Consider the following 19,765-nt stretch of genomic DNA (forward strand, 5'->3'; position numbering starts at 1 on the left):
GTATGTAGCATACCATACCCTCTAACAGGAGACCTGAGGTATGTAGCATACCCTCTAACAGGAGACCTGAGGTATGTACCATACCCTCTAACAGGAGACCTGAGGTATGTAGCATACCCTCTAACAGGAGACCTGAGGTATGTAGCATACCATACCCTCTAACAGGAGACCTGAGGTATGTAGCATACCATACCCTCTAACAGGAGACCTGAGGTATGTAGCATACCCTCTAACAGGAGACCTGAGGTATGTAGCATACCATACCCTCTAACAGGAGACCTGAGGTATGTAGCATACCATCTAATAACAGGAGACCTGAGGTATGTAGCATACCATACCCTAATAACAGGAGACCTGAGGTATGTAGCATACCATACCTAATAACAGGAGACCTGAGGTATGTAGCATACCATACCCTCTAACAGGAGACCTGAGGTATGTAGCATACCCTCTAACAGGAGACCTGAGGTATGTAGCATACCATACCCTCTAACAGGAGACCTGAGGTATGTAGCATACAATGCCCTCTAACAGGAGACCTTAGGTATGTAGCATACCATACCCTCTAACAGGAGAACTGAGGTATGTAGCATACCATACGCTCTAACAGGAGACCTGAGGTATGTAGCATACCATACCCTCTAACAGGAGACCTGAGGTAGGTAGCATACAATGCCCTCTAACAGGAGACCTTAGGTATGTAGCATACCATACCCTCTAACAGGAGAACTGAGGTATGTAGCATACCATCTAACAGGAGACCTGAGGTATGTAGCATACCATACCCTCTAACAGGAGACCTGTGGTATGTAGCATACCATACCCTCTAACAGGAGACCTGAGGTATGTAGCATACCATACCCTCTAACAGGAGACCTGAGGTATGTAGCATACCCTCTAACAGGAGACCTGAGGTGTGTACCATACCATACCCTCTAACAGCAGACCTGAGGTATGTAGCATACCATACCCTCTAACAGGAGACCTGAGGTATGTAGCATACCATACCCTCTAACAGTAGACCTGAGGTATGTAGCATACCATACCCTCTAACAGGAGACCTGAGGTATGTAGCATACCCTCTGACAGGAGACCTGAGGTATGTAGCATACCATACCATCTAACAGGAGACCTGAGGTATGTAGCATACCATACCCTCTAACAGGAGACCTGAGGTATGTTGCATACCCTTCAACAGGAGACCTGAGGTATGTAGCATACCCTCTAACAGGAGACCTGAGGTATGTAGCATACCATACCCTCTAACAGGAGAACCGAGGTATGAAGCACACCTTCTAACAGGAGACCTGAGGTATGTAGCATACCATACCCTCTAACAGGAGACCTGGGGTATGTAGCATACCTTCTAATATGATAACTGAGGTATGTAGCGTACAATACCCTATAACAGGAGACCAGAGGTATGTAGCATACCCTCTATCAGGAGACCTGAGGTATGTAGCATACCATACCTTCTAACAGGAAATCTGAGGTATGTTACATACCCTTTAACAGGAGACCAGCGGTATATAGCATACCATCTAACAGGAGACCTGAGGTATGTAGCATACAATACCCTCTAACACTAGACCTGAGGTATGTAGCATACCATCTAACAGGAGACCTGAGGTATGTAGCATACCATACCCTCTAACAGGAGAACTGGAGTATGTGGCATACCATACCATCTAACAGGAGACCTGAGGTATGTAGCATACCATACCATCTAACAGGAGACCTGAGGTATGTAGCATACCATACCCTCTAACAGGATACCTGAGGTATGTAGTATTCCATACCCTCTAACAGGAGACCTGAGGTATGTAGCATACCCTCTAACAGAAGACCTGAGGTATGTACCATACCATACCATCTAACAGGAGACCTGAGGTATGTAGCATACCCTCTAACAGAAGACCTGAGGTATGTACCATACCATACCATCTAACAGGAGACCAGAGGTATGTAGCATACCACGCCCTCTAACAGGAGACCTGGGGTATGTAGCATACCATGCCCTCTAACAGGAGACCTGAAGTATGTAGCATACCATACCCTCTAACATGAGACCTGAGGTATGTAGCATAACATACCCTCTAACAGGCGACCTGAGGAATGTGGAATGCCATACCCTCAAACAGGAGACCTGAAGTATGTAGCATACCATACTCTCTAACAGGAGACCTGAGGTATGTAGCATACCATACTCTCTAACAGGAGACCTGAGGTATGTAGCATACCTTCTAACAGGAGACCTGAGGTATGTACCATACCATACCATCTAACAGGAGACCTGAGGTATGTAGCATACCCTCTAACAGGAGACCTGAGGTATGTACCATACCCTCTAACAGGAGACCTGAGGTATGTAGCATACCATCTAACAGGAGACCTGAGGTATGTAGCATACCATACCCTCTAACAGGAGACCTGGGGTATGTAGCATACCATACCCTCTAACACTAGACCTGAGGTATGTAGCATACCATCTAACAGGAGACCTGAGGTATGTAGCATACCATACCCTCTAACAGGAGAACTGGGGTATGTAGCATACCATACCCTCTAACAGGAGACCTGAGGTATGTAGCATACCATACCCTCTAACAGGAGAACTGGGGTATGTAGCATACCATACCCTCTAACAGGAGACCTGAGGTATGTAGCATACCATAACCTCTAACAGGAGACCTGAGGTATGTAGCATACCATACCCTCTAACAGGAGACCTGAGGTATGTAGCATACCATACCCTCTAACAGGATACCTGAGGTATGTAGCATACCATACACTCTAACAGGATACCTGAGGTATGTAGCATACCATACCCTCTAACAGGAGACCTGAGGTATGTAGCATACCATACCCTCTAACAGGAGACCTGAGGTATGTAGCATACCATACCCTCTAACAGGAGACCTGAGGTATGTAGCATACCATACCCTCTAACATGAGACTTGAGGTATGTAGCATACCATACCCTCTAACATAAGACTTGAGGTATGTAGCATACAATACCCTCAAACAGGAGACCTGTGGTATGTAGCATACCATACCATATAACAGGAAACCTGAGGTATGTAGCATACCATACCCTCTAACAGGATACCTGAGGTATGTAGCATACCATACCCTCTAACAGGAGACCTGAGGCATGTAGCATACCCTCTAACAGAAGACCTGAGGTATGTACCATACCATACCCTCTAACAGGAGAACTGGGGTATGTAGCATACCATACCCTCTAACAGGAGACCTGAGGTATGTAGCATACCATACCCTCTAACAGGAGACCTGAGGTATGTAGCATACCATACCCTCTAACAGGAGACCTGAGGTATGTAGCATACCATACCCTCTAACAGGATACCTGAGGTATGTAGCATACCATATCCTCTAACATGAGACTTGAGGTATGTAGCATACAATACCCTCGAACAGGAGACCTGTGGTATGTAGCATACCATACCATATAACAGGAGACATGAGGTATGTAGCATACCATACCCTCTAACAGGATACCTGAGGTATGTAGCATACCCTACCCTCTAACATGAGACCTGAGGTATGTAGCATACCATACTCTCTAACAGGAGACCTGAGGTATGTAGCATACCCTCCAACAGGAGACCTGGGGTATGTAGCATACCTTTCCCTCTAAAAGGAGACCTGAAGTATGTAGCATACCATACCCTCTAACATGAGACCTGAGGTATGTAGCATACCATACCCTCTAACAGGCGACCTGAGGTATGTGGAATGCCATAACCTCAAACAGGAGACCTGAGGTATGTAGCAAACCTTCTAACAGGAGACCTGAGGTATGTAGCATACCATACCCTCTAACAGGAGACCTGAGGTATGTAGCATACCATACCCTCTAACAGGAGACATGAGGTATTTAGCATATCCTCTAACAGCAGACCTGAGGTATGTAGCATACCCTCTAACAGGAGACCTTAGGTATGTAGCATAACATACCCTCTAACAGGAGACCTGAGGTATTTAGCATATCCTCTAACAGGAGACCTGAGTTATGTAGCATACCATACCCTCTAACAGCAGACCTGAGGTATGTAGCATACCATACCCTCTAACAGGAGACCTGAGGTATGTAGCATACCATACCCTCTAACAGGAGACCTGAGGTATGTAGCATACCATACCCTCAAACAGGAGACCTGAGGTATGTAGCATACCCTACAACAGGAGACCTGAGGTATGTAGCATACCCTCCAACAGTAAACCTGAGGTATTTTGCATAGCCTCTAACAGGAGACCTGAGGTATGTACCATACCCTCTAACAGGAGACCTGAGGTATGTAGCATACCATACCCTCTAACAGGAGATCTGATGTATGTAGCATACCATACCCTCTAACAGCAGACCTGAGGTATGTAGCGTACCATACCCTCAAACAGGAGACCTGAGGTATGTAGCATACCCTCCAACAGGAGACCTGAGGTATGTACCATACCCTCTAACAGGAGACCTGGGGTATGTAGCATACCCTCCAACAGGAGACCTGAGGTATGTAGCATACCATACCCTCTAACAGGAGACCTGAGGTATGTACCATACCCTCTAACAGGAGACCTGAGGTATGTAGCGTACCCTCCAACAGGAGACCTGAGGTATGTAGCATACCATACCCTCTAACAGGAGACCTGAGGTATGTACCATACCCTCTAACAGGAGACCTGAGGTATGTAGCGTACCATACCCTCAAACAGGAGACCTGAGGTATGTACCATACCCTCTAACAGGATACCTGAGGTATGTAGCATACCATACCCTCTAACAGCAGACCTGAGGTATGTAGCATACCATACCCTCTAACAGGAGACCTGAGGTATGTAGCATACCATACCCTCTAACAGGAGACCTGAGGTATGTAGCGTACCATACCCTCAAACAGGAGACCTGAGGTATGTAGCATACCCTCCAACAGGAGACCTGAGGTATGTAGCATACCCTCTAACAGGGGACCTGAGGTATTTTGCATACCCTCTAACAGGAGACCTGAGGTATGTAGCATACCATACCCTCTAACAGGAGACCTGAGGTATGTAGCATACCATACCCTCAAACAGGAGACCTGAGGTATGTAGCATACCATACCCTCTAACATGAGACCTGAGGTATGTAGCATACCATACCCTTTAACAGGAGACCTGAAGTATGTAGCATACCCTCTAACAGGAGACCTGAGGTATGTAGCATACCATACCCTCTAACAGGATACCTGAGTTATGTAGCATACCATACCCTCTAACAGGAGACCTGAGGTATGTAACATACCATACCCTCTAACAGGAGACCTGAGGTATGTAGCATACCCTCTAACAGGACACTTGAGGTATGTAGCATACCATACCCTCTAACAGCAGACCTGAGGTATGTAGCATACCATACCCTCTAACAGGAGACCTGAGGTATGTAGCATACCATACCCTCTAACAGACCTGAGGTATGTAGCCCATGCCCTCTAACAGGAGACCTGAGGTATGTAGCGTACCATACCCTCAAACAGGAGACCTGAGGTATGTAGCATACCCTCCAACAGGAGACCTGAGGTATGTAGCATACCCTCTAACAGGGGACCTGAGGTATTTTGCATACCCTCTAACAGGAGATCTGAGGTATGTAGCATACCATACCCTCTAACAGGAGACCTGAGGTATGTAGCATACCATACCCTCAAACAGGAGACATGAGGTATGTAGCATACCATACCCTCTAACAGGAGACCTGAGGTATGTAGCATACCATACCCTCTAACAGGAGACCTGAAGTATGTAGCATACCTTCTAACAGGAGACCTGCGGTATGTAGCATACCATACCCTCTAACAGGAGACCTGAGGTATGTAGCATACCATCTAACAGGAGACCTGAAGTATGTAGCATACCCTCTAACAGGAGACCTGAGGTATGTAGCATACCCTCTAACAGGAGATCTGAGGTATGTACCATACCCTCTAACAGGAGACCTGAGGTATGTAGCATACCATACCCTCTAACAGGAGACCTGAGGTATGTAGCATACCCTCTACCAGGAGACCTGAGGTATGTACCATACCATACCATCTAACAGTAGACCTGAGGTATGTAGCATACCATACCCTCTAACAGGAGTCCTGAGGTATGTAGCATACCATACCCTCTAACAGGAGACCTGCGGTATGTAGCATACCATCTTCCAGGAGACCTGAGGTATGTACAATACCTTACCCTCTGACAGGATACATCCTCCCTCATCTTCCGTCTCTTCTTCCTCCTTCTCCTCCTCTTCCTCATTCTCCTCCTCATCTGCCTCCTCCTTCTCCCACCCTCTCTTCCCATTCCTCATCGTCTATATTATCACTGATTCCTGTAGAGATGACCTAGCCTACTGTGCGTTGTGAAACATATCATTGTGTTATTGATTCTTAGGGGACGTGTTTATTGATCGGTCGACCTCTAGTATGTATATTGTGTGTTAAGGACCAGAGCAGGCAACTGCATAAGGGCTAGTGTGCTATTTGGGAGGCTGTCCCAGATTTAAAAAAGCAAAGTATACAGAGATCTGACTGCTTATCATGAAATATAACACAGAGGACTGACTGCTTATCATGAAATATAACACAGAGGACTGACTGCTTATCATGAAATATAACACAGAGGACTGACTGCTTATCATGAAATATAACACAGAGGACTGACTGCTTATCATGAAATATAATACAGAGGACTGACTGCTTATCATGAAATATAATACAGAGGACTGACTGCTTATCATGAAATATAATACAGAGGACTGACTGCTTATCATGAAATATAATACAGAGGACTGACTGCTTATCATGAAATATAATACAGAGGACTGACTGCTTATCATGAAATATAACACAGAGGACTGACTGCTTATCATGAAATATTATAATCAAATTATCTTTCCCTCCTCTTTAATCAACCTCTCCTTTCCTTCCTTCCTTCCTTTCCTTCCTTCATTCCTCTCTCTGTCTGCTGTGGAAGAACTGAGGACAGGTCCCAATGTGAGCTACTCACCATATTAGGTATCCCTCTCGCTCTGTCAAACAGACAGAGAGACTAGATAAACACTGGAACACTTCCCTAGATTGAACTCTCAGGTCTAGTTCAGAACAATCATTATTTGGCCAACAATAGGGTACGATCTGTTAAAAAATGCCCGGGTCGGTTTCTGGTCCAAGTCTGTCCCTGCTCTGCCCGTTAACAAACATTGAACCATCTAATTTCTCTCTGCCTGGATGGCAAACGATCACACTGAATATAATAATGCATAAATTCACAGAGATGTTATTTAGCTGTTCTCATCTGTTCTCCTCTGTTCTCCTTTCCTCTGTTCTCCCCTGTTCTCCCCTGTTCTCCTCTCCTCTCCTCTCCTCTGTTGTCCTCGCATCTCCTCTCGTCTATTCTCCTCTGTTCTCCTTTCCTCTGTTCTCCCCTGTTCTCCCCTGTTCTCCCCTGTTCTCCTCTCCTCTCCTCTGTTCTCCTCTCCTCCTCTCATCTCCTCTGTCTATTGTCATAAATCAAATATTTGTTATAATAATAAACATTCGCCAGGATTCAACCTCGTTCCTTCTGTCAGTGTTCTGGTCCCTGACTCTACTCACTGAGCTACCAGTCAGATGACACATCACCAAGTCCTGACTACATTGTAGGCCTAACTACAGTGTCCAGTAGAGGTCAGTGTTTGAATGCAACCTGGAATCGAAGCAAACACAAGAAATCAGTGGGATCTCGCATGTGATAAACAAAACTTCAGGGGTGATTCATCACGTGTCTGAATCCTGGCTTAGGAAGACAACCAAAAACCCTGAAATTTCCATCCCTAACTATAACATTTTCCGACTGCCAAAGGGGTCGGAGTTGCAATCTACTGCAGCAAAAGTCTGCAGAGTTTTGTCTTACTATCCAAACAATTTGAGCTTCTACTTTTCAAAATCCACCTTTCCAGAAACAAGTCTCTCACTGTTGCCGCTTGCTATCGACCACTCTCTGCCTCCAGCTGTGCCCTGGACACCATATGTGAATTGATTGCCCCCCATCTATCGTCAGAGCTCGTACTGTTAGGTGACCTAAACTGGGACATGCTTAACACCCTGGCCATCCTACAATCTAAGATGTATGCCCTTAATCTCACACAAATGATCAATGCCCTCCAAATACACCTCTGCTGTTTTCAACCAGGATCTCAGCAATCACTGCCTCATTGCCTGCGTCCGTAATGGGTCAGCGGTCAAATGATCACCACTCATCACTGTCAAACGCTCCCTAAGACACTTCAGCGAGCAGGCCTCTCTAATCAACCTGGCCAGGGTATCCTGGAAGGATATTGACCTCATTCCATCAGTAGAGGATGCCTGGTTTTTCTTTAAAAGTGCTTTCCTCACCATCTAAAATAAGCATGCCCCATTCAAAGATGTAGAACCAGGAACAGATGTACCCCTTGGTTCACTCCAGACCTGACTGCCCTTGACCAGCACAAAAACATCCTGTGGCGTACTGCATTAGCATCGAATAGCCCCCGTGATATGCAACTTTTCAGGGAAGTTAGGAACCAATATACACAGGCAGTTAGGAAACCTAAGGCTTGCTTTTTCAAAGAGCAATTTGCATCCTGTAGCACAAACTCCAAAAAGTTCTGGGACAGTGTAAAGTCCATGGAGAGTAAGAGCACCTCCTCCCAGCTGCCAACTGCACTAAGGATAGGAAACACTGTCACCACAGATACATCCGCGATATTTGAGAATCTCAAGAAGCATTTTTCTACGGCTGGCCATGCCTTCCACCTGGCTACCCTTACCCCGGTCAACTGCCAGGCACCCTCCACAGAAACTTGCCCAAGTCTCCTCCATTTCTCCTTCACCAAAATCCAAATAGCTGATGTTCTGAAAGAGCTGCAAACTCTGGAACCCTACAAATCATCCGTGCTCGACAATCTGGACCCTCAAGGTCCTTAACGATATCATAACCGCCATCGATAAGAGACAATACTGTGCAGCTGTATTCATCGACATGGCCAAGGCTTTCAACTCTGTCAATCACCACATCCTTATCGTCAGACTCGACAGCCTTGGTTTCTCAAATGACTGCCTCGCCTGGTTCACCAACAACTTCTCTGATAGAGCTCAGTGTGTCAAATCGGAGGGCCTGTTGTCCGGACCTCTGTCAGTCTTTATGGGGGTGCCACAGGGTTCAATTCTCAGGCCGACTCTCTTCTCTGTATACATCAATGATGTTGCTCTTGCTGCTGGTGATTCTTTGATCCACCTCTACGCAGACGACACCATTCTTTATACTTCTGGCCCGTCTTTGGACACTGTGGTAACTAACCTCCAGACAAGCTTCAATACCATACAACTCTCCTTCCGTGGTCTCAAACTGCTCTTAAATGCAAGTAAAACCAAATGCATGCTCTTCAACCGATCACTGCCTGCACCTGCCCGCCTGTCCAACATCACTACTCTGGACGGCTCTGACTTAGAATACGTGGACAACTACAAATACTTAGGTGTCTGGTTAGTCTGTAAACTCTCCTTCCAGACTCACATTAAACATCTCCAATCCCAATCCATTAAATCTAGTATTGGTTCCTATTTCAGTACAAATCATCCTTCACACATGCTGCCAAACATACCCTTGTAAAACTGACTATCCTACCGATCCTTGACTTCGGCAATGTCATTTACAAAATAGCCTCCAACACTCCACTCAGCAAACTGGATGCAGTCTATCACAGTGCCATCCGTTTTGTCACCAAAGCCCCATACACTAACCACCACTGCGACCTGTATGCTCTCGTTGGCTGGCCCTCGCTTCGTATTCGTCTCCAAACCCACTGGCTCTCTAAGTCTTTGCTAGGTAAAACCCAGCCTTATCTCAGCTCACTGGTCATCATAGCAGCACCCACCCGTAGCACACGCTCCAGCAGGTATATTTCACTGGTCACCCCCAAAGCCAATTCCTCTTCGGCCGCCTTCGGCCGCCTTTCCTTCCAGTTCTCTGCTGCCAATGATTGGAACGAACTGCAAACATCACTGAATCTGGAGACTCATATCTCCCTCACTAGCTTTAAGCACCAGCTGTCAGAGCAGCTCACAGATCACTGCACCTGTACATAGTCCATCTGTAACCAGCCCATCTATCTACCTCATCCCCATACTGTTATTTATTTGATCTATTTTGCTCATTTGCACCCCAGTATCTCCACTTGAACACTCATCTTCTGCACATCTACCATTCCAGTGTTTAATTGCTATATTGTAATTACTTCACCACCATGGCCTATTTATTGCCTTACCTCCCTAATCTTACCTCATTTGGACACACTGTATATATATTTTTTTATTGTGTTATTGACTGACTATGTTTACTCCATGTGTAACTCTGTGTTGTTGTTTGTGTCGAACTGCTATGCTTTATCTTGGCGAGGTCGCAGTTGCAAATGAGAACTTGTTCTCGACTAGCCTACCTGGTTCAATAAAGGTGAAATAAAAATTATTAAAAGAATTTTAAAAAACATGATAATGTCACTTTGGAACGTACATCGGTAGGTACATTGTCTCATATTAGTAGTGCTTTGAAAACTGCATCGGTGCATCGGAACTCTGGTATCAATCGTCCCGCCATTACATTGCAGTGTTGATTCTGTTCTGTTTTTGGAGAAGGTAAGTACTTAATGTCTTGTGCTGACAAGTTGATGTATCTGAACATGAGCATCTGTTGCTCCATGTTTTTGTCCAGAGAAAGTGTCCATGTTGTTGTCCATAGGAAGTGTCCATGTTGTTGTCCAGAGGAAGTGTCCATGTTGCTGTCCAGAGGAAGTGTCCATGTTGTTGTCCAGAGGAAGTGTCCATGTTGTTGTCCAGAGGAAGTGTCCATGTTGTTGTCCAGAGGAAGTGTCCATGTTGTTGTCCAGAGGAAGTGTCCATGTTGTTGTCCAGAGGAAGTGTCCATGTTGCTGTCCAGAGGAACTGTCCATGTTGCTGTCCAGAGGAAGTGTCCATGTTGTTGTCCAGAGGAAGTGTTCATGTTGTTGTCCAGAGGAAGTGTCCATGTTGTTGTCCAGAGGAAGTGTCCATGTTGTTGTCCAGAGGAAGTGTCCATGTTGCTGTCCAGAGGAAGTGTCCATGTTGTTGTCCAGAGGAAGTGTCCATGTTGTTGTCCAGAGGAAGTGTCCATGTTGTTGTCCAGAGGAAGTGTCCATGTTGTTGTCCAGAGGAAGTGTCCATGTTGTTGTCCAGAGGAAGTGTCCATGTTGTTGTCCAGAGGAAGTGTCCATGTTGCTGTCCAGAGGAAGTGTCCATGTTGTTGTCCAGAGGAAGTGTCCATGTTGTTGTCCAGAGGAAGTGTCCATGTTGTTGTCCAGAGGAAGTGTCCATGTTGCTGCCCAGAGGAAGTGTCCATGTTGTTGTCCAGAGGAAGTGTCCATGATGTTGTCCAGAGGAAGTGTCCATGTTGTTGTCCAGAGGAAGTGTGTATTCTATGAGTATGGTTTATGCTAGAGATAGTTAGCTAGCTGTCTCTGTCGCCTAGTGGAGTGTCGGGTCAGTTACTGTAAGGTTGCTGGTTTGAATCTCTAAGGAGACTAGGTGAAGAAACAAACCATCTGTTGGTGTGATCTTGAACAAGGCACTTTAACCCTTAATACTCCTGTAAGCCTCTCTGGATAAGCGCCTCGACGAGATGACTGAAACCTCCGTCTCTCTCCGCAGTGGAAAGCATCTGATTGCCATCGTTTATTTTTGGGGCCACTGTTCTGTTCCACAGGGCAGCAAATATAGAGCTGCAGCCTGTTTGTCTACCTGCCACATCGTCAGCCACCAACTCAGCATACCACAGAGGAAGAGAGAGGTATAGCACAGAGGAAGAGAGAGGTATACCACAGAGGAAGAGAGAGGTATACCACAGAGAAAGAGAGAGGTATACCACAGAGGAAGAGAGAGGTATACCACAGAGGAAGAGAGAGGTATACCACAGAGGAAGAGAGAGGTATACCACAGAGGAAGAGAGAGGTATACCACAGAGAAAGAGAGAGGTATACCACAGAGGAAGAGAGAGGTATACCACAGAGGAAGAGAGAGGTATACCACAGAGAAAGAGAGAGGTATACCACAGAGGAAGAGAGAGGTATACCACAGAGGAAGAGAGAGGTATACCACAGAGGAAGAGAGAGGTATACCACAGAGGAAGAGAGAGGTATACCACAGAGGAAGAGAGAGGTATACCACAGAGGAAGAGAGAGTATACCACAGAGGAAGAGAGAGGTATACCACAGAGGAAGAGAGAGGTATACCACAGAGGAAGAGAGAGGTATACCACAGAGGAAGAGAGAGGTATACCACAGAGGAAGAGAGAGGTATACCACAGAGGAAGAGAGAGGTATACCACAGAGGAAGAGAGAGGTATACCACAGAGGAAGAGAGAGGTATACCACAGAGGAAGAGAGAGGTATACCACAGAGGAAGAGAGAGGTATACCACAGAGGAAGAGAGAGGTATACCACAGAGGAAGAGAGAGGTATACCACAGAGGAAGAGAGAGGTATAACACAGAGGAAGAGAGAGGTATACCACAGAGGAAGAGAGAGGTATACCACAGAGGAAGAGAGAGGTATACCACAGAGGAAGAGAGAGGTATACCACAGAGGAAGAGAGAGGTATACCACAGAGGAAGAGAGAGGTATACCACAGAGGAAGAGAGAGTATACCACAGAGGAAGAGAGAGGTATACCACAGAGGAAGAGAGAGGTATACCACAGAGGAAGAGAGAGGTATACCACAGAGGAAGAGAGAGGTATACCACAGAGGAAGAGAGAGGTATACCACAGAGGAAGAGAGAGGTATACCACAGAGGAAGAGAGAGGTATACCACAGAGGAAGAGAGAGAGGTATACCACAGAGGAAGAGAGAGGTATACCACAGAGGAAGAGAGAGGTATACCACAGAGGAAGAGAGAGGTATACCACAGAGGAAGAGAGAGAGTATACCACAGAGGAAGAGAGAGGTATAGCACAGAGGAAGAGAGAGGTATAGCACAGAGGAAGAGAGAGGTATACCACAGAGGAAGAGAGAGGTATACCACAGAGGAAGAGAGAGGTATACCACAGAGGAAGAGAGAGGTATACCACAGAGGAAGAGAGAGGTATACCACAGAGGAAGAGAGAGTTATACCACAGAGGAAGAGAGAGGTATACCACAGAGGAAGAGAGAGGTATACCACAGAGGAAGAGAGAGGTATACCACAGAGGAAGAGAGAGGTATACCACAGAGGAAGAGAGAGGTATACCACAGAGGAAGAGAGAGGTATACCACAGAGGAAGAGAGAGTTATACCACAGAGGAAGAGAGAGGTATACCACAGAGGAAGAGAGAGAGGTATACCACAGAGGAAGAGAGAGGTATACCACAGAGGAAGAGAGAGGTATACCACAGAGGAAGAGAGAGGTATACCACAGAGGAAGAGAGAGGTATACCACAGAGGAAGAGAGAGGTATACCACAGAGGAAGAGAGAGGTATACCACAGAGGAAGAGAGAGGTATACCACAGAGGAAGAGAGAGGTATACCACAGAGGAAGAGAGAGGTATACCACAGAGGAAGAGAGAGGTATACCACAGAGAAAGAGAGAGGTATACCACAGAGGAAGAGAGAGGTATACCACAGAGGAAGAGAGAGGTATACCACAGAGGAAGAGAGAGGTATACCACAGAGGAAGAGAGAGTTATACCACAGAGGAAGAGAGAGGTATACCACAGAGGAAGAGAGAGGTATACCACAGAGGAAGAGAGAGGTATACCACAGAGGAAGAGAGAGGTATACCACAGAGGAAGAGAGAGGTATACCACAGAGGAAGAGAGAGGTATAGCACAGAGGAAGAGAGAGGTATACCACAGAGGAAGAGAGAGGTATACCACAGAGGAAGAGAGAGGTATACCACAGAGGAAGAGAGAGGTATACCACAGAGGAAGAGAGAGGTATACCACAGAGGAAGAGAGAGGGGTATACCACAGAGGAAGAGAGAGGTATAGCACAGAGGAAGAGAGAGGTATACCACAGAGGAAGAGAGAGGTATACCACAGAGGAAGAGAGAGGGTATAGCACAGAGGAAGAGAGAGGTATAGCACAGAGAAAGAGAGGTATACCACAGAGGAAGAGAGAGGTATACCACAGAGAAGGAGAGAGGTATACCACAGAGGAAGAGAGAGGTATACCACAGAGAAAGAGAGGTATACCACAGAGAAAGAGAGAGGTATACCACAGAGAAAGAGAGGTATACCACAGAGAAGAGAGAGGTATAGCACAGAGGAAGAGAGAGGTATAGCACAGAGGAAGAGAGAGGTATACCACAGAGGAAGAGAGAGGTATACCACAGAGAAGGAGAGAGGTATACCACAGAGAAGAGAGAGGTATACCACAGAGAAAGAGAGAGGTATACCACAGAGGAAGAGAGAGGTATACCACAGAGGAAGAGAGAGGTATACCACAGAGGAAGAGAGAGTATACCACAGAGGAGAGAGAGGTATACCACAGAGGAAGAGAGAGGTATACCACAGAGGAAGAGAGAGGTATACCACAGAGGAAGAGAGAGGTATACCACAGAGGAAGAGAGAGGTATACCACAGAGGAAGAGAGAGGTATAGCACAGAGGAAGAGAGAGGTATACCACAGAGGAAGAGAGAGGTATACCACAGGCAGCAGAGGCTCACTGTGTCTCTCTCTCTCTGAATAGTCCATGTGCTTTTCTAGTCTCTCGCCAACACAGGAACGGTTGTTCGCTGCGGTTTAACTAAACAGTCTATCTGCCTGAAGTGTTGTTGCAAAGAACATATTGAAAGCCCACTAATGACATGCTCTATGGCTGTATAAAAGTCAGCTAATGACATGCTCTATGGCTATATAAAAGCCCCCTAATGACATGCTCTATGGCTACATAAAAGCCCCCTAATGACATGCTCTATGGCTATATAAAAGCCCCCTAATGACATGCTCTATGGCTATATAAAAGCCCCCTAATGACATGCTCTATGGCTATATAAAAGCCCCCTAATGACATGCTCTATGGCTATATAAAAGCCCCCTAATGACATGCTCTATGTGCTAAATAAATGCCCCTAATTACATGCTTATTATATAAAAGTGTTTGACATGATCTATGGCTTTATAAAAGCCCCCTAATGACATGCTCTATGGCTATATAAATGCCCCTTAATGACATGATCTATTTATAAAAGCCCCTAATGACATGCTCTAACTGCCTGTATAAATGCCCAGAATGACATGCTCTATGGCCTTATAAAAGCCCCCTAATGACATGATCTATGGCTATATAAAAGCCCCCTAATGACATGATCTATGGCTATATAAAAGCCCCCTAATGACATGCTCTATGGCTATATAAAAGCCCCCTAATGACATGCTCTATGGCTATATGTGGAAAAAGTTTAATCTAGTGCACAAAAAAAACTTGATGTCCTATTTATTAGTTATGCCTATCAGGTGTCTGAAATGATTTTTTATTTTTTATTTTACCTTTATTTAACCAGGCAAGTCAGTTAAGAACAAATTCCATATTTTCAATGACGGCATGGGAACATTTAACTGCCTGTTCAGGGGCAGAACGATAGATGTTACCTTGTCAGCCTCAACATTGAACCTCAACCTTCCCCACTAGTCCAACACTTCCCCACAGGCTACACACTTCCCCACAAATACCACTTCCCCACAGTGGACTCTTCTGAACTGTTATGTTATGTTAGGGGAAATCATGAAGAATGGGTCTTTCCCACATGTGAATGACTCAGTGACTGTGTTACATAATGAGCAGGATATCAAGACTTCCCCACAGCCCACTTCATCCCCATAAAAAACCTCATTAACACTATTACCCCATAACAGACATTAATGAAACTTTATGAATGACATTTAGGCCCATTCACATTCCCCAAGATATAGAATTCCCACGGCCTCAACACTTCCCCACAGCCTCAACACTTCCCCACAGCCTCAACACTTCCCCACAACGTCAACACTTCCCCACAGCGTCAACACTTCCCCACAGCCTCAACACTTCCCCACAGCGTCAACACTTCCCCACGGCCTCAACACTTCCCCACAGCGTCAACACTTCCCACAGCGTCAACACTTCCCCACAACGGCCTCAACACTTCCCCACGGCCTCAACACTTCCCCACGGCCTCAACACTTCCCCACAGCCTCAACACTTCCCCACAACGTCAACACTTCCCCACGGCCTCAACACTTCCCCACAGCCTCAACACTTCCCCACAACCTCAACACTTCCTCACAATGTCAACACTTCCCCACAACGTCAACACTTCCCCACAGCGTCAACACTTCCCCACGGCCTCAACACTTCCCCACAGCCGTCAACACTTCCCCACAGCGTCAACACTTCCCCACAGCGTCAACACTTCCCCACAACGTCAACACTTCCCCACGGCGTCAACACTTCCCCACAGCGTCAACACTTCCCCACGGCGTCAACACTTCCCCACAGCGTCAACACTTCCCCACAGCGTCAACACTTCCCCACAGCGTCAACACTTCCCCACGGCCTCAACACTTCCCCACGGCCTCAACACTTCCCCACGGCCTCAACACTTCCTCACAACGTCAACACTTCCCCACAGCTTCAACACTTCCCCACAGCTTCAACACTTCCCCACGGCCTCAACACTTCCCCACAGCGTCAACACTTCCCCACGGCCTCAACACTTCCCCACGGCCTCAACACTTCCCCACAGCCTCAACACTTCCCCACGGCCTCAACACTTCCCCACAGCGTCAACACTTCCCCACGGCCTCAACACTTCCCCACGGCCTCAACACTTCCCCACGGCCTCAACACTTCCCCACGGCCTCAACACTTCCCCACAGCGTCAACACTTCCCCACGGCCTCAACACTTCCCCACGGCCTCAACACTTCCCCACAGCCTCAACACTTCCCCACGGCCTCAACACTTCCCCACGGCCTCAACACTTCCCCACAGCGTCAACACTTCCCCACGGCCTTAACACTTCCCCACGGCCTCAACACTTCCCCACGGCCTCAACACTTCCCCACAGCGTCAACACTTCCCCACGGCCTCAACACTTCCTCACAACGTCAACACTTCCCCACAGCGTGACACAATGTACCTACCGATGCTCGTTTTAAAGTGACATTATCACGGGATCAATGACTTCTGAAGTTTTGTTTGATCACTTGCGAAATCCTGCTGTTTGCTGGTACTTTTCTTCTATTCCAAGTTTCAAACACTGACCTCTTCTGGAAACCGTAGTTAGGTCTACAATGTAGTCAGGATTTGTTCATGTCGTGTCGTCTGACTGGTAGCTCAGTAACGAGAGTCAGGGACCAGAACACTGACAGAGGGAAATGAGGTTGAAATCTGGCGAATGCTTATTATTATAACAAATATATTTTATTTCAATACACTTTCTGCACATTGTTGTTCAAACAATTTGTTTATTAATTGAATATGGTAATAAGCTTCTGTCTTAAGCATCCTAAAAAATGCCACAAACTCACAGTTTCTGACCGCAAGAACAAGGGATTCACAGCAACAAGGGGACGGATGATGGAAGGTTCCAACCTGGAATGGTAACTGATTCGAGGCTACGACGACCTGCGATGAACCGCTGCGCCTCGGAGATTTGAGGTTAGATTGTGGAGAGCAAACTTTGAAATGAAGTTCAAATGCTGCTTTTTATTGCTGACCACCAGATGTCACTAATGGGCCATGTGTTCTAATGGGCGTTGTGTTCTAATGGGCTTTGTGTTCTAATGGGCGTTGTGTTTCTAATGGGCGTTGTGTTTCTAATGGGCGTTGTGTTTCTAATGGGCGTTGTGTTCTAATGGGCGTTGTGTTCTAATGGGCGTTGTGTTCCTAATAGGCGTTGTGTTCCTAATGGGCGTTGTGTTCCTAATGGGTGTTGTGTTCTAATGGGCGTTGTGTTCTAATGGCCGTTGTGTTCCTAATGGGCGTTGTGTTCTAACGGGCGTTGTGTCCTAACGGGCGTTGTGTTCTAACGGGCGTTGTGTTCTAACGGGCTTTGTGTTCTAATGGACGTTGTGTTTCTAATGGGCGTTGTGTTTCTAATGGGCGTTGTGTTTCTAATGGGCGTTGTGTTCTAATGGGTGTTGTGTTCTAATGGGCGTTGTGTTCTAATGGGCGTTGTGTTCTAATGGGCGTTGTGTTCCTAATGGGCGTTGTGTTCCTAATGGGCGTTGTGTTCTAATGGGCGTTGTGTTCTAATGGGCGTTGTGTTCCTAATGGGCGTTGTGTTCTAACGGGCGTTGTGTTCTAACGGGCGTTGTGTTCTAACGGGCGTTGTGTTCTAAAGGGCGTTGTGTTCTAATGGGCGTTGTTTGTCTAATGGTCATTGTGTTCTAATGGGCGTTGTGTTCTAATGGGCGTTATGTTCTAATGGGCGTTGTGTTCTTATGGGCGTTGTGTTCTAATGGGCGTTGTGTTTCTAATGGGCGTTGTGTTCCTAATGGGCGTTGTGTTCCTAATGGGCGTTGTGTTCTAATGGGCGTTGTGTTCTAATGGGCGTTGTGCTCCTAATGGGCGTTGTGTTCTAATGGGCGTTGTGTTCCTAATTGGGCATTGTGTTCTAATGGGCATTGTGTTCTAATGGGCGTTATGTTTCTAATGGGCGTTGTGTTCTAACGGGCGTTGTGTTCCTAATGGGCGTTGTGTTCTAATGGGCGTTGTGTTCTAATGGGCGTTGTGTTCTAATGGGCGTTGTGTTCTAATGGGCGTTGTGTTCCTAATAGGGCGTTGTGTTCTAACGGGCGTTGTGTTCTAACGGGCGTTGTGTTCCTAATGGGCGTTGTGTTCTAACAGGCGTTGTGTTCTAACGGGCGTTGTGTTCTAATGGGCTTTGTGTTCTAATGGGCGTTGTGTTTCTAATGGGCATTGTGTTTCTAATGGGCGTTGTGTTTCTAATGGGCGTTGTGCTCCTAATGGGCGTTGTGTTCTAATGGGCGTTGTGTTCCTAATTGGGCATTGTGTTCTAATGGGCGTTGTGTTCCTAATGGCCGTTGTGTTCCTAATGGGCGTTGTGATCTAATGGGCGTTGTGTTCCTAATGGGCGTTGTGTTTCTAATGAGCGTTGTGTTCTAATGGGCGTTGTGTTCTAATGGGCGTTGTGTTCTAATGGGCGTTGTGTTTCTAATGGGCGTTGTGTTCCTAATGGGCGTTGTGTTCTAATGGGCGTTGTGTTTCTAATGGGCGTTGTGTTCCTAATGGGCGTTGTGTTCTAATGGGCGTTGTGTCCCTAATGGGCGTTGTGTTTCTAATGGGTGTTGTGTTCTAATGGACGTTGTGTTCTAATGGGCGTTGTGTTCTAATGGGCGTTGTGTTTCTAATGGGCGTTGTGTTCCTAATGGGCGTTGTGTTCTAATGGGCGTTGTGTTCCTAATGGGCGTTGTGTTTCTAATGGGCGTTGTGTTCCTAATGGGCGTTGTGTTCTAATGGGCGTTGTGTTCTAATGGTCATTGTGTTCTAATGGGCGTTGTGTTCTAATGGGCGTTGTGTTCTAATGGGCGTTGTGTTCTAATGGGCGTTGTGTTTCTAATGGGCGTTGTGTTCTAATGGGCGTTGTGTTCTAATGGGCGTTGTGTTCTAATGGCCGTTGTGTTCTAATGGGCGTTGTGTTCTAATGGGCGTTGTGTTCTAATGGGCGTTGTTTTCTAATGGCCGTTGTGTTCAGC

At 46.4% G+C, this 19,765-nt stretch overlaps 1 protein-coding gene across 1 annotated transcript in view; it reads right to left on the reverse strand.

Moving 5' to 3' along the window:
• palm2akap2 (PALM2 and AKAP2 fusion) overlaps positions 1-19,765 on the reverse strand; it is a 167,954-nt gene that overhangs the window by 37,844 nt on the left and 110,345 nt on the right. The gene's annotated exons all lie outside the window — the stretch shown is intronic.

The sequence above is a fragment of the Oncorhynchus masou genome, chromosome 11 (assembly GCF_036934945.1).
Source record: "Oncorhynchus masou masou isolate Uvic2021 chromosome 11, UVic_Omas_1.1, whole genome shotgun sequence".
Classification (NCBI taxonomy): domain Eukaryota; kingdom Metazoa; phylum Chordata; class Actinopteri; order Salmoniformes; family Salmonidae; genus Oncorhynchus; species Oncorhynchus masou.